Here is a 25,946-nt window from a genome sequence, read left to right as displayed (position 1 = left end):
AGTTATAATGACCAACCAATGAAAAGCTTCCAAAGTTACTATAAAAAATTGTCAAAGTTTGAATTCAATCAGTTCGTTGTCGTCTATGTCACGAACCTGCATTTCATTCTTCGCCGCCATCTTTGTTACTGGCAATTACTTCACACTCAGTATCAGAACTGCACTGCTTCTTCACTGCCATCTTTGTTCAACATAATGTCTCAACACTTAACAGCTATGACATGGGTACGTTCAATATGAGTGTTTCTGTTTAGAGCACAGTTGAAGCATGGTACTTGACTTTTGCATTTTATACTTTAATTCAAGCCATTATACATAAAAAATAATATAAAATCAACAGTAGGTTCTCTGCAGTGCAATATAAACTATAATATATTATAAACTAAGTCACTGTTGTGAGGCACATGAAACTTCCTCCCAGTGCACTGTGATGGATCCCTAATTAAAACAGGCAATCAATCGATTTGATTGAAAAATGGGTGATTTCACTAATCAATGACAATAAAAATATGGGAGTCTGAAACATTCGTTGACAATCATTCAATCCTAGGCAACGTCGAATTTCCCTGCTAGTTAGATTTATCTCTGACACCATTTCTATCAATGCAAATTTGGCATCTGTATCCCTGAACCCAAAACAATACTATTACGAATTGTACTATTGATTAATGCTCAATTCAGTTTATAATATTTTAGACAAATGGACTCTCATTCCCTGCTCGATAGAGTTAGAGTGTGGTAACGTTGTGTCCATTTTATTGCCATGATACCATCTTCCCAGGCATTCCCTCCTTTTTATGGGATAGTGTAATATTTATTCTATTCTTATTCGCCATGTTATCATCCTTCCAAGCTAGTTTAAATAATCACAGTAGTTCAACAAATGGTATTTAAAATCTTTATTCAAACTTTTACAGTTTTATCATTCATTTCGAAATGCATTAGATTCGATCAACCATTATTATTGAAATCTTCTTATTAATCTTCTCCCATTTCAGAAAGCAAATAATTTGGGCCGATTCCAGGTATGTGGTAGTTATGGGCCTCGTGGTGTTCAGTCGAACAGTTCCCACAGAAGCATAGATGAAATTTCTTTTTTGAAAATGGCTTTGTTTTACACTTTCCTTCCCCACAGCTTTCTCGAATACAACGAGCCTTGCAGTCAGCGTCATTGTTAGGGCAAAGCAGAATATACTGGGCCTCTGCAAAAGAGAAGAATAATTCAAATTCAATAATTATAAACTCTTAGAGTGCATTTCGCTAATAAACAAATAGTTCGTGCATCGACTTTTCATTTAAAACTTTACTTGTTGTATCATACGATTAGTGTGTTACTGGATTAAAACTATTTTGAGGTTTGCATGGTTCATGAATCTTATTTTTGATACATAAGTTGGACACTTAGTTGAGGCCTGAACTCCGAGGGGGGGGGGGCAGATGGCTTTTGGATACGTCCGAGGCCAGATGAGGAAAATGGGGAGATGAACTGACGGCAAGTGACTGACACGGCCTCGACAAGACGTAGATGTGAACCTTAGCATGTAGAAACACACTGAGTCCAACTGAATATATTTGAAACATTATTAGTATCTGTGTTTTTCTTGTGTTTTATTTTTTTACTTGTGGACCTGTGTGATAAGATGACACAGCTAGAATTAGAAGATGGACATGGAGAAAGCCACAGTGCACAACGTTTAGGGTCGGCGACTTGTCAGTGGGGCCATGTAGTGTCACATCTGGCTCCCTAGATCGCCAGATTTATCCGTTTGTGATTTTATCTTGTTTGGCCAAATAAATAGTAAAGTTTACACAATTCGACCAAGAATTTTGGATGAGTTAAAACAGAGAATTGAAGATGTTGCAGAATTCAATGAGGAATCTCAACAATCTATAGGACGTAATTTTAAAAAAATAAGAATAAAAATTCCATCATTGTTTCATAAATGGAATATCTTAAGGTTTCAATTACTATGAATAAAATATTTTCTTTCATCACTCTTGGATTCTAAAAAGTTCTCGTTTTTGGGGGGATCACCCTAATTATTTATTATGATTGTTTGAAGTCACCATAAAATGATTTGTTTAACTATTTTCTTTTTGACTTTCTCCAATCTCTGAATCATTCTTTTTGTGTTTTCTTTTTTGGTCGGATCCGTATGTTTGGTGAGCGAGTGCTTTCGATAGGATCATTTCTGTCATCCTCAGGCAGATTATGTCTTAAAATTATGTTTACAAAAATTACGTTTAGTATTATATATATATATATATATATATATATATATATATATATATATATATATATATATATATATATATATTGTTATGGTCGTAGTTGCTAATTAAGTGGGTGGACAAGAGGGAGGAGGTTTACATTAATATTTACATTCGAATTACATTTTTTTATACATATTTATAATTATACTATAATTATTTACTTATATATATATATATATATATATATATATATATATATATATATATATATATATATATATCACTGTTGGCAAAGGAAGTTATTTTATCTCATAGTTTTGTACTCAATAAAGGCCCAAAATATAAATAGTATAAATATTAATAATATAAGGAAATTAATGCCAAGTGCATAACAAATTTTTTACAGTTCACAAAATATATCAAAAAATAAAAATCGTATACAAAACATTAATAAACAGGCTTCTTACTGATAGTGTTATGTATTTCAAATAATCTTTGCTAGCACTTTATGTAGACGCCGCTGCAAAGATAAATCATAAACTTTGACACAACTTTTCTTGGTGGAGGAAAAAGGTATTTATTTTGTCATTTCACATAACCAAAACAGCTATTCGCTGTCAGTACTCCTCACTTGTATGGCGACCAGTTTTGCAAAGTTTGACTTTTCTTTGTAGTAGGAGGAAGAGAGAGAAAGAGAGAGAGAGAGAGAGAGAGAGAGAGAGAGAGAGACAGACAGACAGACAGACAGACAGAGCAGATTTTCGCGTTTGTCGAACGTCACTGGCCAACTGCCAATGCTTCTTTTTCTTTCTCTTTCTTCTTTCTGTTCTGTCTCCTTACTCTGCTTCCCTTTTTTCGTTCCTTCCAATATTTATCTTTATATATCCATTTGAATCAGTGACGTCATGCTTATGCCACACCAACAAATGCTAACCCGCGATTATGTTACATCAGGTACAGGCCATTCTCAGTCTATTAGGTAAGATATAGATATCTGAATGACACAACTATTTGAGACGTCTGGCTTTTGATTACTCGTTTTTTAGACTCAACAAATGGCAATAACTTGCCAATGTCATGTCAATAAATATATTCATTATGGACGGATTAAGCTTAAGGCCAAAGAGAGATGTCACCAACTACTCAACTATTTACTTCCATTTTTACCAGGAACCATTATAACAGTTAAAAATATCATAATTACTAATAACTGCCATCTTTTTCTCTTAATCATAATTCCATTAGCGTTCAATTTGTGTAATCATTAGGGCTGTGTTTGTTTGACTCTCGAGTATATATCCGTTAAAATCTTATATGTTTTTATATAGACTGATGTGGTTCTCAGTTGATTGACTGTGTCGGATATATACCCGAGAGTCAAAAGAATGAAAAGAATATTCTATTGTCACAGCCATAATAATCATTAATTTTTTTCTGTCGAGATCGAACATAGACACTGAAGAATGCTTACAAAATTACTTAATTTATATTAAGACTGTTTCTTTTTAAAAATCAGTTTATAGTTAAATGCGAAAAATCTTTCTTTTTTTTTTTTTTTACTCATGTCCACCTAAAACAAGACAAATTGCCACCAAGACGTAAGGAGCTACTGTGATTTAGGGACCATATCTACAGGGGTCATTTTAAGTAGGGAGTTGAGCAGCGAGATGTCTGTTCACTTTGCACTTAAATTTCTTCATGTTAGCTAGGGAAGCAAGATACAGGGAGGGAATTACAAAGTCTAGCTGTTTGAGAGAAGAAACTTTCAAAGTGGAAGGCTCTCCGGTATTGGGGGAACGCTACTATGAAGATGTGAGATTTTGCTTTACATGATTTCATCATTTTTTTTGTGATTTTCAATGAAGTCACTTTTAAAAAAAAAAAAAATGATCAACCAAACGATTTCAGAATCTACAATGAGAAATTAAACTCTAGTTAAATTTGAATGCCCATATATGTATTTCATGATTTCAATTTCTAATATCGTAATTGGCTTCAATTCTCAAACAATACAGACACAGATAGTATCAACATGCATCGTTTCTCTATTGCATACTTCCTTTCGAAGGCTGTTACTTTCTCAACCTCCTCTCTGATCGCGAGGATCTGCAGACCTCACTTATATTTGACTACTTGGCCTGAGACTTGTATGGTGCATGCCCATAGTCCACTATCACCTTTTGAGAATAGTTGATATCACCCTACACTTTCAACACCAAAGGTAAATAGCCAGTTTTCAAAACAATTAGGTATTATAAACAAACTGACCGTGAATCAATTAGATCACGTTAAAGACACCACATGGAATAAAACGTTCTTTTCTCTCTGTTGATCATTGTGTTAATGAGCTAATTGAGTGGGTCAAGACAGGCATGGTTCACTATAGTCTGTGAAACTGCTATTGCTCATAATTAGCAAGGTTTCTGCCGATTTAACAGCCATAATTCAAATAAAGTGATAAACATTCATAGCATCAAGAAATCATTGTAAGAATATAATAGCTGCAGCTAAGAGAAGATATGCCAAGATGACCAGACAATGCATGGAGTCATGAAAAATCTGTAATAGTGCGATGAATAAAGCCAAGCAACAATTCCCCCATTATTTAATTACTATGATGCCGTTTGCACAGCACTTGTGCATCTGCTACAAATCTCTCACACCTAGAAAGGGTTCAAAAGAGAGTCACCAACTATAATAGATCCTGAACTGTCAGCTAGATTTTAACCTCTGTCCCATCAACGAAATGTTGCATCCTTCCGCCTGTTTTACAAGTATTTTAATGATAGGTGCTCTGACAAACTACAAGCCCTTGTACCTCCTCAACATAAATATCCCTGACAAACCCAACAAGCAGCCAAATCCTACCCCTACACAGTAGAGATCCCTGAATGCCAGAAAGTCTTCTACTCTAATAGTTTCTTCCCTAGAACTGCTAGTCTTTGGAATTCCTTTCCGGGTTCCTGCTCTCCTGACTGTACTGACATGCAGAAGTTCAAGTGTAATGTAAACAGACATCTTTCTGCTCAACTTCCTATATAGTATCCCTGCAATTTATGTCCCAGTTAGTAGCCCCCTACATCAAAGTGGCACTGTGCCTTGTTTGGGGGGTGAAAATGCAATAAAAAAATGATCAAGCTGAACTACTTTTATCCAGCGGTTCACCTTGAACTCCACTTTGGACTCTACAAATTACACCTTCCTAAATTTCCCATTGTAAACAGAAACAACACTTGATGATCTGATTATTACGCCTTCCCATGATTAGAATATCATAAAACCTTGACATATCCAAAGCCTGTGGACTTAATCTCATCACTGTTACAGTAATAAACAAATGCTCTGCTGAGTTAGCCCTTGTCTTCTCTCAACTTTACAACAAATGCCTTGTCGAATCTGATAGCTGAAAAATTGCCTCTGTTATACTAGTGTTCAAAAATTCTGGTGAAAGAACTGACCTGCAAAGTTATCATTCCATCAGTTTCTTCCACTCTTTGCTAAAATCTTTGAATCAATAATTTCTAGCGTTAGTGCACAACCTAGTTAATGCTAAACTTTTTTTTTTTGGATATCTGTATGGATTTAGATAGAGCAATTAAAAAGTAATACAAACCTGACCTCGTACAATGTGCCATCTGTTTCAGGGAAGGGATAAAGGAAAAAAAATGGCCGCTCTTGCCAATTATGGACTGGTGATCACATGAGGTAACGAGCGTTGGGGAAATATTCAAATGAGATGCAGTCGGTTTTTCAAATAAAAAAGCCTGTGTGTCAGAGAGTGAGTGTGTGTTTCTTTGGCAGAAGTTTCGGATAAATGTGTGCTGAGGTTTGATACTGAGAATTGTGAGGAGGGCATAACGGTTGGAAATACTTTGGATTTTACTTTCTAATATTACCAACATATTAGACTGCAGATAGTTTGTTGCGCTTGCTTTATCAAAAGCCTTTGAGAAAATCTAGCATGAAGGTATTCTCATGAAAATTAGTTCATACGATATTACTGGATGAATATTTAATATAATCAGACTCTTCCTAACCAAAAGAAAGATTAACGTTTTCTTTAATGGCTATATATTCAGACAAAATTACACCAATGAGGGTATGCCCCAGGGGTTAATCTTTGGACTTTTATTATTCTTGATCTTCATAAACAATGTCCCTGATGAAATCGTGTCTGAGATGGGTATATTTGTCGATGATAACAGGCTTTATTTTCAACATGTCAATAAAACCGTCTATATATATAATGTAGTTGCAGGCTCCATTATTTACATATTTTTTTTTTTTACATAGAGGTCACCACTTATCAAGGCCTAGAAGCCACTCGGGTATAAGGGTTATTGTGTGTACAGTAATCAATGGGATAGTATCGTAGTAATAGTTAGTATTGGAGATTTTATAAAGTGTTATTACTTAAGGGGGCGGTTCATCAGGAATTTGTTTACGTTAGACTTGAAGACATCCAAGTTGAAGTCAGGAGGGAAACATGCAAGCGGCAGAGAGTTCCAGAGGTGCGCAGTTCTAAGAAAGAAGCTTTGTTTATGGCATCTACATTTTGATTTAGGCACAGATAAAGAGTAGGGAAAATTATTGACAGTGGTTTCAGCTAGTCGGGTGTTTTTCGTGAAAGATTGGCGAGGGGGACAAGAGAAGGGAGCTCAGACGAGCACTTGCCATGGAAATAACGATAAAACAAAGACAGGCTTGCAACGTCTCTTCTGTGGCAGAGAGGTTGCAGGGAAGAGAAAAGAGCATCCCCCACTAAGCCACGAAGTTTATTTTGTACTCTGTCAAGGCAGGATAGGCTGTTTTTAGCAGCTCCTGCCCAGATGTGGCAGCAGTACTCCATCCTTGGACGTACTTGGCTTTAATATAGATAGAGAATTGCATTAGCAGTGAGATATCTTCTGGAGCGGTAGAAGGATCCCACCATTTTCCATTGGCCACAGACTTGATGTATGTGTTCCATTTCAGATCAGGAGTAAAAGTCAAATCCAGAAGCTTATCAAAACATGGAGCCTCCCCTAGACGAGAGCCATCCATTTCAATTAATGCCAGATAGGGAACAGAGCGTTTATGATGTAATAATAGGAGCCTGGTCTTAAATGCATTAAAGGTAACCAGCCACCTATTAACGACTCACATGCTGAGTTAATGTTGTGTCAGCATTTAAGCTGTGAGCATGACATCATGGAATAAAACGCATATGTAGGCATTAAGATCGACGGAATAAGAAGAGAAAAAAAGAAAAAAACGCGTGGCGATTCCAAAGATATGCTCGACAAGCATGTGATGTTTCCTCCTTCCACTCCTTCGAAAACTAGTCAGCCAACCTTTTGGTCTTGGAGAGAATTACCGCAACACAAGAGCGGATTGGAGCTAAAAACAAAGAACTACTATCTGACTAAAAAGAAACAGAAAGAGCGAACCTAATGTGTTGTGTTTGTTGTAAATACATGTAGGCGACTTGAAACGGGACATAATAAATGACTTTTTTGTTTCAGTTAAAAAAGTTCGTGTCAAAGTTTTCTTTTCTTTGCGAGTTTCTACATACAACGTTTGGGCATTTCAAACGTAATAACTACATTACACATATTAAAAACGTAATAACCACATTACACATATTGAAAACGTAATAACCACATTACACATATTCAAAACGTAATAACCACATTACACATATTCAAACGTAATAACTACATTACACATATTAAAAACGGAATAACCACATTACACATATTCAAAACGTAATAACCACATTACAAATATTACAAAACGTAATAACCACATTACACATATTCAAAACGTAATAACCACATTACACATATTCAAAACGTAATAACCACATTACATATATTCAAAACGTAATAACCACATTACACATATTCAAAACGTAATAACCACATTACACATATTCAAAACGTAATAACCATATTACACATATTCAAAACGTAATAACCATATTACACATATTCAACACGTAATAACCATATTACACATATTCAAACGTAATAACCACATTACACATATTCAAATGTAATAACCACATTGCACATATTAAAAAGGTAATAACCACATTACACATATTACAACGTAATAACCACATTACACATATTCAAACGTTATAACCACATTACAAATATTCAAAACGTAATAACCACATTACACATATTCAAACGTAATAACTACATTACACATATTAAAAACGGAATAACCACATTACACATATTCAAAACGTAATAACCACATTACAAATATTACAAAACGTAATAACCACATTACACATATTCAAAACGTAATAACCACATTACACATATTCAAAACGTAATAACCACATTACACATATTCAAAACGTAATAACCACATTACACATATTCAAAACGTAATAACCACATTACACATATTCAAAACGTAATAACCACATTACACATATTCAAAACGTAATAACCACATTACACATATTCAAAACGTAATAACCACATTACACATATTCAAAACGTAATAACCACATTACACATATTAAAAAGGTAATAACCACATTACACATATTACAACGTAATAACCACATTACACATATTCAAAACGTAATAACCACATTACACATATTCAAAACGTAATAACCACATTGCACATATTAAAAACGTAATAACCACATTACACATATTCAAAACGTAATAACCACATTACACATATTCAAAACGTAATAACCACATTACACATATTCAAACGTAATAACTACATTACACATATTAAAAACGGAATAACCACATTACACATATTCAAAACGTAATAACCACATTACAAATATTACAAAACGTAATAACCACATTACACATATTCAAAACGTAATAACCACATTACACATATTCAAAACGTAATAACCACATTACACATATTCAAAACGTAATAACCACATTACACATATTCAAAACGTAATAACCACATTACACATATTCAAAACGTAATAACCATATTACACATATTCAAAACGTAATAACCATATTACACATATTCAACACGTAATAACCACATTACACATATTCAAACGTAATAACCACATTACACATATTCAAAACGTAATAACCATATTACACATATTCAAACGTAATAACCACATTACACATATTCAAATGTAATAACCACATTGCACATATTAAAAAGGTAATAACCACATTACACATATTCAAACGTAATAACCACATTACACATATTCAAACGTTATAACCACATTACAAATATTCAAAGCGTAATAACCACATTACAAATATTCAAAACGTAATAACCACATTACAAATATTCAAAACGTTATAACAATATTACACATATTCAAAACGTACTAACCACATGACACATATTCAAAACGTAATAACCACATTACACATATTCAAAACGTAATAACCACATTACACATATTCAAAACGTAATAACCACATTACACATATTCAAAACGTAATAACCATATTACACATATTCAAAACGTAATAACCATATTACACATATTCAACACGTAATAACCACATTACACATATTCAAACGTAATAACCACATTACACATATTCAAAACGTAATAACCATATTACACATATTCAAACGTAATAACCACATTACACATATTCAAATGTAATAACCACATTGCACATATTAAAAAGGTAATAACCACATTACACATATTCAAACGTAATAACCACATTACACATATTCAAACGTTATAACCACATTACAAATATTCAAAGCGTAATAACCACATTACAAATATTCAAAACGTAATAACCACATTACAAATATTCAAAACGTTATAACAATATTACACATATTCAAAACGTACTAACCACATGACACATATTCAAAACGTAATAATCACATTACACATATTCAAACGTAATAACCACATTACACATATTCAAAACGTTATAACCACATTACAAATATTCAAAACGTAATAACCCCATTACACATATTCAAAACGTGATTACCACATTACATATATTCAAACGTAATACCCACATTACACATATTCAAATGTAATAACCACATTACACATATTAAAACGTAATAACCACATTACACATATTCACATGTAATAACCACATTACAAATATTCAAAACGTAATAACCACATTACACATATGCAAAACGTAATAACCACATTACACATATGCAAAACGTAATAACCACATTACACATGTTCAAAACGTAATAACCACATTACACATATTCAAAACGTAATAACCACATTACACATATTCAAAACGTAATAACGACATTAAAAATATTCAAAACCTAATAACCACATTACACATATTAAAAAAGTAATAACCACATTACACATATTCAAAACGTAATAACAACATTACACATGTTCAAAACGTAATAACCACATTACAAATATTCAAAACGTAATAACCGCATTACACATATTCAAAATGTAATAACCACATTACAAATATTCAAAACGTAATAACCACATTACACATATTCAAAACGTAATAACCACATTACACATATTCAAAACGTAATAACCACATTACAAATATTCAAAACGTAATAACCACATTACAAATATTCAAAACATAATAACCACATTACACATATTCAAACGTAATAACCACATTACAAATATTCAAAACGTAATAACCACATTACACTTATTCAAAACGTAAAAACCACATTACACATATTCAAAATGTAATAACCACATTACACATATTCAAAACGTAATAACCACATTACACATATTCAAACGTAATAACCATATTACACATATTCAAAACGTAATAACCACATTACAAATATTCAAAACGTAGTAACAACATTACACATATTCAAAACGTAATAACCACATGACACATATTCAAAACGTGATAACCATATTACACATATTCAAAACATAATAACCACATTACACATATTCAAAACGTAATAACCACATTACACATATTCAAAACGTAATAACCACATTACACATATTCAAAACGTAATAACCACATTACAAATATTCAAAACGTAATAACCACATTACAAATATTCAAAACATAATAACCACATTACACATATTCAAACGTAATAACCACATTACAAATATTCAAAACGTAATAACCACATTACACTTATTCAAAACGTAAAAACCACATTACACATATTCAAAACGTGATAACCACATTAAACATATTCAAATGTAATAACCACATTACACATATTCAAACGTAATAACCACATTACACATATTCAAAACGTAATAACCACATTACACATATTCAAAACGTAATAACCACATTACACATATTCAAAACGTAATAACGACATTAAAAATATTCAAAACGTAATAACCACATTACACATATTAAAAAAGTAATAACCACATTACAAATATTCAAATGTAATAACCACATTACACATATTCAAACGTAATAACCACATTACACATATTCAAACGTAATAACCACATTACACATATTCAAAACGTAATAACCCCATTACACATGTTTAAAACGTAATTACCACATTACACATATTCAAACGTAATAACCACATTACACATATTCAAATGTAATAACCACATTACAAATATTCAAAACGTAATAACTACATTACACATATTCAAAACGTAATAACCACATTACACATATTCAAAACGTAATAACCACATTACACATATTCAAAAGGTAATAACCACATTACACATATTCAAATGTAATAACCACATTACACATATTCACACGTAATAACCACATTACACATATTCAAACGTAATAACCACATTACACATATTCAAAACGTAATAACCACATTACACATATTCAAAACGTAATAACCACATTACACATATTCAAACGTAATAACCACATTACACATATTCAAAACGTAATAACCACATTACACATATTCAAAACGTAATAACCACATTACACATATTCAAAACGTAATAACCACATTACACATATTCAAAACGTAATAACCACATTACACATATTCAAAACGTAATAACTACATTACACATATTCAAAACGTAATAACCACATTACACATATTCAAAACGTAATAACCACATTACACATATTCAAAAGGTAATAACCACATTACACATATTCAAATGTAATAACCACATTACACATATTCACACGTAATAACCACATTACACATATTCAAACGTAATAACCACATTACACATATTCAAAACGTAATAACCACATTACACATATTCAAAACGTAATAACGACATTAAAAATATTCAAAACGTAATAACCACATTACACATATTAAAAAATTAATAACCACATTACACATATTCAAACGTAATAACCACATTACACATATTCAAACGTAATAACCACATTACACATATTCAAACTTATATACCACATTACAAATATTAAAACGTAATAACCACATTACACATATTACAAAACGTAATAACCACATTACAAATATTCAAAACGTGATAACCACATTACACATATTAAAATGTACTAACCACATTACAAATATTCAAAACGTAATAACAACATTACACATATTCAAATTTAATAACCACATTACACATATTCAAAACGTAATAACAACATTACACATATTCAAACATAATAACCACATTACACATATTCAAAACGTAATAACCACATTACACATATTCAAACATAATAACCACATTACACATATTCAAAACGTAATAACCACATTACACATATTCAAAATGTAATAACCACATTATACATATTCAAAACGTAATAACCACATTACACATATTCAACACGTAATAACCACATTACAAATATTCAGAATGTAATAACCACATTACAAATATTCAAAACGCAATAACCACATTACACATATTCAAATGTAATACCCACATTACACATATTCAAAACGTTATAACAAAATTACACATGTTCGAACGTAATAACCACATTATACATATTCAAAACGTAATAACCACATTACAAATATTCAAAACGTAATAACCACATTACACATATTCAAAACGTAATAACCACATTACAAATATTCAAAACGTAATAACCACATTACACATATTCAAAACGTAATAACCACATTGCACATATTCAAAACGTAATAACCACATTACACATATTCCAAACATAATAACCACATTACAAATATTCAAAACATAATAACCACATTACATATATTCAAAACGTAATAACCACATTACACATATTCAAACGTAATAACCACATTACAAATATTCAAAAGGTAATAACCACATTACACATATTCAAAACGTAATAACCACATTACACATATTCAAAACGTAATAACCACATTACACATATTCAAAACGTAATAACCACATTACACATATTCAAATGTAATAACCACATTACAAATATTCAAAACGTAATAACCACATTACACATATTCAAAACGTAATAGCTAAAAAAAATTAAAAAGTTATTTCCAGTTTGTATTTAAATGGGGACATATATGAATGGTAACATTCAAGACAAAGCTCCTTTCTTTTAGCAATTACAAGAAACCTTTTCAACCACCAATTGCCGTGGGTGAACCCTATCCATTAGTCCAACATTCTTCAACAACTCTTCTGCCTAAAACTTTTCCAACTCTTCTGCCTAAAACTTTTCCAACTCTTCTGCCTAAAATTAAAAATTAACATGAATTGAAATAAATATATAGAAGACATTGCCAAATCTGATGCAAAGAAAGTGGGATCATTTTATCAGGCTAGACAACTTCTCACATCAGCCACTATTCATCTATGCATGTTTTCACATTTGGGCTGGTGCACCAACCACTAGTCTTTCCTTCTAAGATGTACTCTACAAAAGAATTTATAATTCCCTTACTGTTTACCAAGCTCCAGCCCCTGTGCTATCGCTATAATGTTCATCCCTCTGCTTGTTTTACAAGGACTTTAATGGTATGTGCTCTTATGAATTTGCTGTTCTGGTGCTCCTCGACATAAATGGCCCTAACCAACCTGAAAATCAGCAAAATCTCATCCTTTCACTGTCGAGGCCCCTAGATGCCAGAAGGCTTTTTATTTTTTCCTCAAACTACAAGTCTTTGGATTCCCTTCATGCTTCCTGTTTACCTGACTGTATCAATGTGCAGAAATATAAATGTAATGTCAATAAATATCTTGCTGCACAACTCCCTACTTATGATGCTTCTTTGACTATGACTCTTAATCACAGTAGCCCATCAAGTCTTTTTGAAAAATAAACAAGTGAAATATGCATCGTTCTCCATGAGTGCACAGTGAATGAGACATAAAAAATGACTAAGTTCAGCATTTGCCCCATTTAGCTTTAAAAGTCACCAGATGACGTCAAATCCTGGTGAAAATGAACAAACAGTGCAGTTTTAAGCCTTAACATATGTAAATTTAAAAAAAAGAAATGACTAATGCTATCATTTGCACTCCCATTTAGCCCCAAATGTCCCCAAGGCCTTAACATATTTAAATTTGAGTTCAGTACCAGGCCAAACTGTTAAGTAGACATACACAGAAAATTTTGGAGAAATATGGTAAAAATGGAGTGCTTTTATTAGCCCTAAAAGATCTCCAGGGGCACACTTAAGAGTTATTGTAAAGTATAGACAAATAAAATTATATAGAAATCAGTTAGTTACAACTTTTCAGAAAGTTTTATAAAAATCCAAAGCATCGATATTTTTTAATAAGCACAACAGTATCAATTTTAGCTATTTTAATCCAAAAGGCACCCTTAAGGGGGCAACTGGAGTTTTCCCAGAAAATCCGTTGTGTTACTATTTTACTCATATCATGTTTAATGTTTGTGCAAAATTTTAAAAAATTCCAAGGCGGTGTTATTGAGAAAAATGTGAACGGACGAATGGACAAGGATGAATTTACAGGTCCACCTTCTTTTTGTCGGGAACCAATAAATATATGAAGAGTTATAATCTCAATAAGACGTTTGCTTTTGTTTATATATCACGTCATTTCAATACCATTAACAGCTTTCTTATGCACTTGCATACCAGGATGAATAACTCAACCCTAACAGATAAAAAGCCACCGAAATAGCCCAGTTTCGCCAACAGATTTTCAACTGGTATCTTTCAGTCAAACATCTCTGAGCCACAATTAATTGCTAATAAAAATAAATGAATGGTGAAACGTACTTACCAGCCATGAAGAAGCTATTGAAAGTTATCACAAGGATGGCGATTAGGAAGAACCTGGACAGCATTGTGACCAGTCAGCTGAAATGCCAAAAAGAAACTGACAGATGTAAATTTCGTTGGCAGATCTCGTTTAATTGGAAGTGAAAACAACAGAATCTTCCGGTTGGTAAGATTGACTGGGTGGGGAGAGGGGCTCACTAAAACTATGCGGTGATAGCAACGGTGGCGGTAACTTTATCCTTTTATCTAATCTATTTTATGATTGGTCAAAGCTGTTGAAACAGCAGAACGGATGGCGAAGGAGAGACGTCAAAATCAATAAAAATTAATTTTTAATTTTTTATATTTAACAAAAAGCAAACACACACACACACACACATACACACACACACACACACACACACACACACACACACACACACACACACACACACACATATATATGACATGTAATCACCTCCTCTAAAATGTTTATTGTACAATACTTTTTAATGAATTCTGGTAAGTATCGATCAATCATCTACATTTCAAATTATATAAAAAGAAAACTTTTGAAAAGATTATTCCTTTATCTTTTAGTAGCGATGTTAAGTTTGATATCAAATGCCCAGTTTACTATTCATATACAACAAATAAAGGCATGACAAATGTATGATAGATTAAGGCACAACAAATGTATGATAAATTAAGGCATGACAAATGTATGACAAATAAAGACACAACAAATATATGACAAATTAAGACACAACAAATGTATGACAAATTAAGGCACAAAATGTGTATGACAAAAAAATTACACTGGAAAAATCGCTATTAATTATTTTTTTTTGTTTTTTTTTGTTATTTTTTTTTCAAAAAAAAGAAAGTATTATTTTTGCTTTTTAGAATTTGTATACAAAAAATGTATGACAAATTAAGGCACAAAAAATGTATGACAAATTAAGGCACAAAAATATATGATAAATTAAGGCACAACAAATGTATGATAAATTAAGGCACCATAAATTTATGACAAATTAAGGCATGCCAAATTTATGACACATTAAGGCGCAAAAAATGTATGAAAAATTAAGGCACAAAAAATGTATGATAAATTAAGGCATGCCAAATGTATGACAAATTAAGACACGACAATGTATTAAAATATAATTTTAGTGTATGTATATATCATGTCTTTTCAATGTGTGATTTAATGTATCAAAATATAATTTTAGTTTGTCAATTTAACAAAATAGAATTTTGAAAATATGAAACGTTTATAGATGTTTGAGAATATTTTTTTTACAGAAAGATTTTTTCACAGTAAGATTGTATAAAGACATATCCAAATTTAAAAACATGAAAAATTTATAGAGGTTTAAGAATAATTTGGTTGTTTTTTTTTTCACAAATATATTTTTGTTTTTCACAATAAGATTGTATAAATATATCAAAATATAATTTTAGTTCGTCAATGTACAAAATATAATTTTAATATGAAAATGTATCGAAATATAAGTTTAGTTTGTCAATGTAGCAAAATATAATTTTAATATGAAAATGTATCGAAATATAATTTTAGTTCGTCAATGTAGCAAAATATAATTTTAATATGAAAATGTATCGAAATATAAGTTTAGTTTGTCAATGTAGCAAAATATAATTTTAATATGAAAATGTATCGAAATATAAGTTTAGTTTGTCAATGTAGTAAAATATAATTTGAAAAACATGAAACACTTATAGCAGTTTTAGAATAATGTTTTTTGTACAGAAAGATTGTATAAAAATGTAGCAAAATATAATTTTAGTTTGCACGTACTTTTAGAAAAGGAAGAGTTATCGACCCCTGTTCTTTGGCTGACAAGTGACATCTATCGGCGGTTCTTGAAACTAAAATACACACCTTTGCCTCATGTCACTGTCATGCAGAAGTGTCCAAATGCATGAAAAATTAAGACATGACAAATGTATGACAAATTAAGGAACGACAAATGTATGACAAATAAAGGCACGACAAATTAAGGCACAACAAATGTATGACAAATTAAGACATGACAAATTAAGATACGACAAATGTATGACAAATTAAGGCAAGACAAAGCATGACAAATGCTCCTGCTGATTCTCTACTCGTGTAATACATAAGCAGACAAAGTTAGGCACGACAAATTAAAACACGACAAATTGCTCCTACTGTTTTTTTGTTTGTTTGTTTTTCACTTAAAATATTTGTAAAAATGAATAATAGAAAGAAAATGTATCCTTATGTGAAAAGGAAAAGAATAGTTGTTTACTTTCTTAAAACCATAAATATTTTTAATAGTAATGCTTACCTAAAAATAAATGATAATGAAAATTAAATATATCAATAAATTATCTAATTCCTGTAAATCTCGCCCCGTCAGTCTGAAAAAAAGTACGTTTTCTTTTACAAAAGTTTTAGTGAAAAAAGATTGCTTATTTTTTTACAAAATTTTTAGTGAAAAAATTGTTTATTCTTGAAAAAAATTTAATAAAAAAATGTTTATTCTTTACAAAATTTTAGTGAACAAAATTGTTTATTTTTGACAAAATTTTTAATGAAAAATTGTTTATTCTTGACAAAATTTTTAGTGAAAAAATTATTTATTCTTGACGAAATTTTAAATGAAAAAAATTGTTTATTCTTGACAAAATTTCTAGTAAAAAAAATGTTTATTCTCGACAAACTTTTTAGTAAAAAATTGTTTGGTCTTGACAAAATTTTTAATGAAAAAATGTTTATTCTTGACAAAATTTTAGTGAAAAAAATTCTTTATTCTTGACAATTTTTAGTGAATAAATTGTTTATTCTTGACGAAGTTTTAAATGAAAAAAATTGTTTGTAATTGGGAAACATTTAAATGAAAAACTTGTTTATTCTTAACAAAATATTAAATGAAAAAAATGTTTATTCTTGACAAAATTCTTAGTGAAAAAATGTTTATTCTCGACAAAATTTTTAGTGAAAAAATGATTTTTCTCGAAAGCATGTTTAGTGAAAAAATTATTTGGTCTTGACAAAATCTTTAAAGAAAAAACTGTTTATTCTTGATAAAATGTTAGTGAAAAAATTATCCATTCTTGTAAAAATTTTTAGTGAAAAAAATTGTTTATTCTTGATAACATTTTAGTGAAAAAAATTGTTTATTCTTGAAAAAAATTTTAGTGGAAAAAAATGTTTATTCCTGAGAAAATTTTTAATGAAAAAGTTGTTTATTCTTGACAAATTTTTAATGAAAAAATCTTCATTCTTGACAAAATTTTTAGTGAAAAAATGTTTATTCTTGACAAAAGTTTTAATGAAAAAATTGTTTATTCTTGAAAAAATTTTTAGTGAAAAAATTGTTTATTCTTGAAAAAATTCTTTGTCAAAAATTGTTTATTCTTGACGAAATCTTTAGTGAAAAAAATGTTTATTCTTGACGAAATTTTTAATGAAAAAAATTGTTTATTTTTTACAAAATTATTAGCAAAAGGACAGTCTGTCAATCGGTCTAAATTCTTTTTTATTGTTCTTCATATAAGAATTTCAGATTGTTTGTATAACATGCCTGAATATCACACGATTAGAAAACAGCAGGAGCAGTTGTCGTGCTTCATCGCACATTTGTCGTACCTTATTTTTCGTACATAATTAATGAAACCCTCAAATGCCCAAAATTGTGTTTTTCAACAAGTTTTAACCAAAATAATCATACTTACAAACACTTTTTCAGAATTTCCAACATGAATTTTGTGAAAATATAAATGTTAAACTTGCATAGTGAAGTAAACGTCAGTTAAAAATTGAATAGGTAAGCTTTTTTAAAAATAAAAATTGCATAACCTTAGAATTTGAATGAATGATCAGAGTTTCTTCGCAAGCACCTCCAATTTACGAAACACAACATCACAGGACTTTGCAACATGGTCATCTTCAAGTTCAATTTGACAAATACTTATTAATCTGTAATCTTAAGTAATGAAATTCTGAAAATCCTCTCATCGTATTGTTCATCATTCAACTAATAATCCCATTTAACCTTATCCTTCAATAATTTTGGCCTTAGTAAGTGCTGACTCTTTAGTATTAAACAAAGTCTTCAAGGAAATATGTACACAAGAGATACTTTTACATGCAAACTTAGATAATAAATTGCTTAGCTCCAACCTAAAAATTGAACATGTTGATTAATAAATAATTTTTTTAATAATTTGAAAATGTTGTTCTTAACCGACATTATTATTAAATAGATAATTTTAAAAAGGGTGAAGTGTGGACGTGCATATTTTTTCTTTTAAAATAACTAAACAAAAAAGCCTGGGTGATCAAAACATCATTAAAAATCAATTTATTTGATCAGTATCGATAATTGTAAAACGTTTTTGACTCCTAATGGAGGTATATATTTAATTGCTGCCCACATCAGCAATATGTGGCACAAGGCCGGAAAGTGGGAACCCCGCAGGCTCCCCTAAAGAAGGGGCAATCCTGCAATTTTAAAAATTGCCTGAGTAACCCCGTCGGCATTCTCCGGTCGGGGCGCCTCAGGCAGCAAGCAATAAATTTGTCCCACCGGAAAGCCCGGTGGCAAGGCCTGGGAGGGTGGACCTCCTAGGTATTACCCAGGCGGTGTACCTCAGGCCAACAGGTGCTGGGCCAGTTCCCGGCCCCTCACCTGTTGGGCTGAGTGTCAAGTGACGAATCCTTGACGTGTACTACCCTGTCTCCCTGCAGCCGAAGCCGCTAGGAGACCATCCCCATCAGACTTCTAATGGGGGTATGACACCAATGATTTCGCCAATCGTTTTTATAATCACCGGTTGTGGTAATCAACCAATGAAAATTTTCCAAAGTTACTATAAAAATTGTCGAATTTTGGATTCAATCAGTTCGCTGTTGGCTATGTCACGAACCGCATTTGATTCTTAGCTGCCATCTTTGTTACTGGAAATTACTTCATACACAGTATCGAGACTGCACTCTGTTCAACATAATGTGTCAACACTTAACAATAATACATCCATTTTTTTTTTTAGTCATTTGTCTTTTTTTATCCCTAAATTATGACTATAATTAATTGAGTGTTTCAATAATGTCATTTGGTGTAAGACACATTTTCTAAATATATGAAATATTAATATACGTTTTGCTGGGAGATGCTATGAAACCATACTATAGTACATTATTAGTATAGTGCAAATTTTTTATAGTATTTATTTTCAAGGTCATTAATAATGAAAGAAGAACTTAAAGAAGAATACATGATTAGAAAATATCTTAACAAAATTTAATCACGATGAATTTATTTACAGACTTTATTTGATTTCGATTATAATGATATAAATGAATATAAATCTCTCTATATATAAGTGGTCTTGTGTGTGTGTGTGTGTGTGTGTGTGTGTGTGTGTGTGTGTGTGTGTGTGTTTGTGTGTGCGCGCGCATGCACGTGCAGAACGGTCTCGATCAATTACTCAAATTTTCATCTACAAATTTGAAACTTGATATATGGGCTATTTCGGCCTGTGGAACAAATTCAGTTAAGTTTTTACCCCTCCTCCCCTCAAAAATAGAAAAGCTTCTGAGGAATCAAAATTGAAAAAATTGAAACTTGGCCAGCATAAGTTGAACTAATGTCTATCCTCTACGCATGTGCAAATATACATTTATTCGTTTAAGTCTTTTAATTTGTAAACTTTTGATATGCACATGGCTTGAGCTCAGATGGTAGCGAATAATATGTCATGGCTTCAATTCTAGCTGATGATATGCAAGTCTTATAACTTTTGAAATCACCAGTGCACATCGGATACAATATAATACTCAATAGAGAATTAGTTCTATAAAAATAAGTACAAAATCTGCGTAAATTAAAATATATTTAAGTATATTTTACGACCAAGCAATGTCGAGTGGTCTACTAGTATATATCTAAAAGAATAAATGCAAAAATGTTTAGATTGCAACTAAGTGTCAAAAAAATGCCTTGAATCACGACATCGATATTTAGATGTAACTAAGTATACTAACATCAAAACGACTTCAGCTTCTGTACTTTAACTAATAAAAAAAAAACATTCTCAACCACCAATTACCATAACAAATAACACCCTGCCTGGAAGCCGATTCTTCAAACTTTCGGTTTAACATTCACAGGCAACATGAATTGGAGCAAATACATTGAGGACATAAATAGAAAAAGTATCTCACCTTCGGGCTACGATCACAGTGTAGTATCTGTTCTGATGCTACACTTAATTTGTCCTTTATCAATAGAGGAGAAATCCTTCCATACTGGCAATTTTTATTTTTGCTTCTTCTAGGGTGCCCCTTTTTGGGGAGCTGATTTTCTTCTACATTAAAAACGACCTTGTGTCACATTTTGCTTTCGTGAAGAAGCAAATAAATACAAATACATTGAGGACATTTCCAAAGATTATGCAAACACGATGGTCCCCTTTTACCATTTTAAAAGCTGTGATCTGTAAACACTTACAAACATCAATACGTATTGCTAATTTGCATATTTATTTTAGAAACCATTTCTAATAAATTAATATTCTGTAAGATATATGGCTAATTTGTATCGTCAGATTTTCATATAGTCTTGCTTTCCTGATAGCTGGAGATTACCTCTATGGTACCAATATTCAAGAATTCTGATGAAAGAACTGAGCTGCTCAATTATTATCCCATCAATATTCTCCCCCTCTTTACTAAAATCTTTGGGTCATTAATCAAGCAAGCACTAATCCATCATCTTGAAAATGCTAAGTTTCTTTCTGACCAACAATACGGATTTAGACAATCCCATTTTACTGTGGATATTTTAACCGTCATATCTGAATGCATACATCATGCACTGGATAAGGCAAGGGAAGTTAGGGCTGTAGCCCTTGATATATCCAAAACCTTTGATAAGGTCTGGCCTGACGGACTTTTCATGAAAATTAAATTATATGGTATTTTGGGACAAATACTTAACATAATCAGATCTTTCCTAGACATGAAAAAAAAAAATGAAGGTTGTCTTCGATGGCCATATGTCTTAACAACATGATACTGATGCAGATGTGCCCCAGGGAGGTGGTCCTTAAACCTTTATTATTCCTGATATTCATAAATGATCTCCCTGATAAAATTGTGTTTGAGATTGCTATATTTGCTGATGATACCATGCTCTATAATAGACATGAAGTCAAAACTAATGAACACATATCCAAGGCAATGGCAAAACCCCTGAAAAATGGCCTTCAGTCGACAGTGGAATGGATCCATAAATGGATGGTAACATCTAATGCTACTAAGACTAAACTTCTTTCCTTTGACAGCTATAAAAATAACCTTCTCAACCACCAATTGCCATAACAAATAACACCTTGCCTGAAAATCCATTCTTCAAACTTTTGGCTTAACATTTCCTAGGTCCCAAATAGAATCCCATTACGTCCAAGTGGCGATATGCCTTGTTTGGGGGGAACGTGAATAAAATAATTATTATTAATAATATTAATTAAAGGGATTTAATAATAAAAAAAGGATAAAAAGCTTTCTTAGAATTTCAAAAATTTTTGGTTTAATACTTACATAAAACGGCATTAGTAAAAGCGTCTAAGTCTACTGGGATGCTGTTAACAGATACTACACTTTGAATTTTGCAAAGAGATTTCAGCACTATAAAAAATAATATTTATACGACTAGGCATTTTTAAATGAATGAAAACAAAAACGGGTTTAATTGGAAATCTATTGTATTATCTTTAAAAAGAGGTGGGTAATGAAATATCGATTTTGTTGTCACAACACCATCTTCCCAGGAATTACCTCCTCTTTTTTTAAGAAGAATCTTCCCAAGGTATTACATCCTTCTTTGGGGTAGGGTGTAATATAGTATCTGTTGTTTACCTTCTTTGTTTTTAATTTTGAGGGTAAGGGTAATGTATTATCTTTTCTGTTGCCATGATATCATACTGCCAGGCATGATCTCCTTCTCTAGGTGACAGTGTAGCATATGCTCATTTGTTCATCATCGCACCATTATCTCGGGCATTACCACCGTTATTTTTCTTCTAAGGTTTTACTTCCTCCTTGGGGGAGGGGGGTAGTATAGTATATTATTATTCATCATGATACATTCCTTCCGGGCATTACCTGAGAGGATGGTTCCTCCCAGGATTACCTTCTCCTTTTGGAAAGAGGTAGTATCTACTCAGTTGTCATAATATCATCCTCCCAGGCATTAACTCCTCCTTGTTTGGGGAAAGGTGTAGTGTTTATTCATCACACTACCAGCCTCTCAATTATTGGCAGCTCTTTTGGAGGTCAGTGTAGTATATGTCTGATTACATGATACCATCTTCTTAGACTAGCAAAAATATACAACCGGAAGAAATATCTAAATACATCATTAAAGAAAAACCCAGATGGTTGGTTTAGCTTTAATGATGTGTTTATTAGTTTATTATTGGACGCTTTTGAGATGAGTAAATTTTAAATTTATTTTCGGACTGTTTGTTGTTTCACAATGTTTCAGCCAACTATTCCTCTGGCCTTCATCAGGTGGTTAACCGTGACAGGATAAGAATGCTGAGTCTCTTAACGGTATCGGTGCCTCTACCCACTTCGGGGCAATGGCACAGTGGATTAAGGTGTTGAGTCTCAACGTGAGCATTGTCTGAAGATAACGGTTTCAATCCTACATAAAGCTGGCCAGAGGATTAGTTGGCCAAAAACGTGATGAGACGACAACAATTATGGAAGGATACAGTTAAGAGGCTCAGTATTCTTATCCTGACGCAGTTAACAACCTGACGAAAGCCAGAGGAGTAGTTGGCCAAAATGTGTTGAAACAACAACAACTATGAAGATGAGGATAACAGTCCACAAATAAATAAATGATGCGTTTATATTTTTAATTTCTATTAGTCTGTTGACATCCCTATCTATTATTACATGAACTAAAATTCCATAATAATTATGAACTCATTTTAAATTTAAAATTGTCCTTTTTCAAACAACTTTAATTAAATATTGATATCCAAAAGTATCTAAACTAACAACTTCTAACTATTTCCTCAATACCAAGCCAACAGAGACTAAGCCATTTCTGAAACAGGGTTTTCACTGATGAGTGAGGTATATTTTGATCCTGTGCAAATCCACCTTCCCAGGTTTTGCCTTCTCCCTCTTTGCTAATTGTTCGAGGCATCTTTACGGGGTAATGCCGACAGAACTGACAGGTATGTTTTGCAGGCCAAAATGCTCCTCCTGTAGGGCGCTGTCTTTTTAAATCCCATTTTCCTGACCCTTGTGGCACATCATCTCTCTGTGGAAAGAAGATAAATAAAATTCCACCCTGACACACAGGAGGAATTGTTTATGGTAATCAGAGTTTTGGCCAGCGAATAAACTGGCGAACAGATATTATAATTTTCAATTTAAAATCGTTCATTTTAAAAGAACTTTGATTAAATTTCGACATTTGTCAAATCTTTTTTCTCTTCCATGTATCAATAAAATGTCGAAAATATCGATTTAACTCCGAAGAAAAATCAATAATCTTTGTATATTTTTAATTATGTTTTACAAAACATTTGATTGAACACTTTTATAGTTTATGTGAAATAAACTTTATCTCGCGTCTTTTTTAAAATTTATTTCTAATTTTATTTACATACTAGCAGAACCCGTGTACCGGCGTTGCAAAGTGGAAGTATGCCCCCCTCCCACCTGTAAAAAAAAAAACTACATTTGTTAGTGGGAGCCATTGCCGGCCAAGTATAATAGCAGGCACTGGCGCCTGTGGCTAAAATGAATGTACCGTGGCGAAGTACCAATGTATTTCATATACATTTATATATTGAAGAGTTTAGCTTCCAAATAATTGAGTATATTTTCTAATGATTTGTTCCGATAAAAAAAATTATGGAATTGTATATAAAGACTTATGTAGCATAAATAAAATTGTTAGCAAAAAAGTTTGTTTTATTTTGTTTCAATAAACTGTCCTATTTTTCTTTAGCCATAATGATTAAAAAACGCAAATATTTCGGAGCTAACCTCTTCAATTTAGTTCTGACAAAGACGTCAGTGTTGTTTTCTTTTATGTTTAGAGGAAAAATCTTAAAATAAAAGTCGCAAATATTTGGGAGCTACACTCTTCAATATATAAACACATATGAAATGCGTCGTTTTTAAACATCACCAATGTACACGCAGTGTGTTTATTGGTAAAAGAATTCAGTTTTGTTGATCTTTTGATGAAGACGTTGTCATCGTCCAAGACACTTATGACACCAACGAAGGAGAATCTTATAGTGGATAGCTTATTTTGAAATAGGTTATTTAACGTTAGTTTAATGATTGTCTTTTCCATCTTACATGTCTGAAATGATCTATACAGTAAATGAACTTGACTCCTGGCTAAAAATATGTTTTTTAGTGATGCCATATTTTAACGTTATTAAGCGTTCGTTTATAAAGCGAATAACTAGATTCCAGAATGTGAGAATTTTCAGAGCTCAGCCAATCAGAATGGATGGAATTATTATTATTTATGAATCCGAAATTGGACAGATTGTGTTATGTGTAAGTATCTATGAGTCAGTTATGGGCT

At 31.8% G+C, this 25,946-nt stretch overlaps 1 long non-coding RNA gene across 5 annotated transcripts in view; it reads right to left on the bottom strand.

The window, feature by feature from the left end:
- Nucleotides 1-884: 884 nt before the first annotated feature.
- The window catches only part of LOC145291089 (uncharacterized), a 563,704-nt gene continuing 538,642 nt past the window's right edge, over nt 885-25,946 (bottom strand). For 3 of the 5 annotated variants that reach the window (XR_013869328.1, XR_013869329.1, XR_013869331.1), the window contains 2 exons: nt 15,347-15,423; nt 885-1,202 (listed from right to left, as the gene is read on the bottom strand). This is a non-coding gene — a long non-coding RNA (uncharacterized LOC145291089). Of the gene's footprint in view, nt 1,203-15,346; nt 15,424-17,146; nt 17,248-19,050; nt 19,083-25,946 lie in introns of those variants that run through there. The other 2 variants (XR_013869327.1, XR_013869330.1) reach the window with 2 other exon arrangements.

Source organism: Euprymna scolopes, chromosome 2 (assembly GCF_053919585.1).
Source record: "Euprymna scolopes isolate OS-2025 chromosome 2, ASM5391958v1, whole genome shotgun sequence".
Lineage (NCBI taxonomy): Eukaryota > Metazoa > Mollusca > Cephalopoda > Sepiida > Sepiolidae > Euprymna > Euprymna scolopes.
Note: the sequence above shows the minus strand (reverse complement) of the source record. Positions and strands in the feature narration are given on the sequence as shown.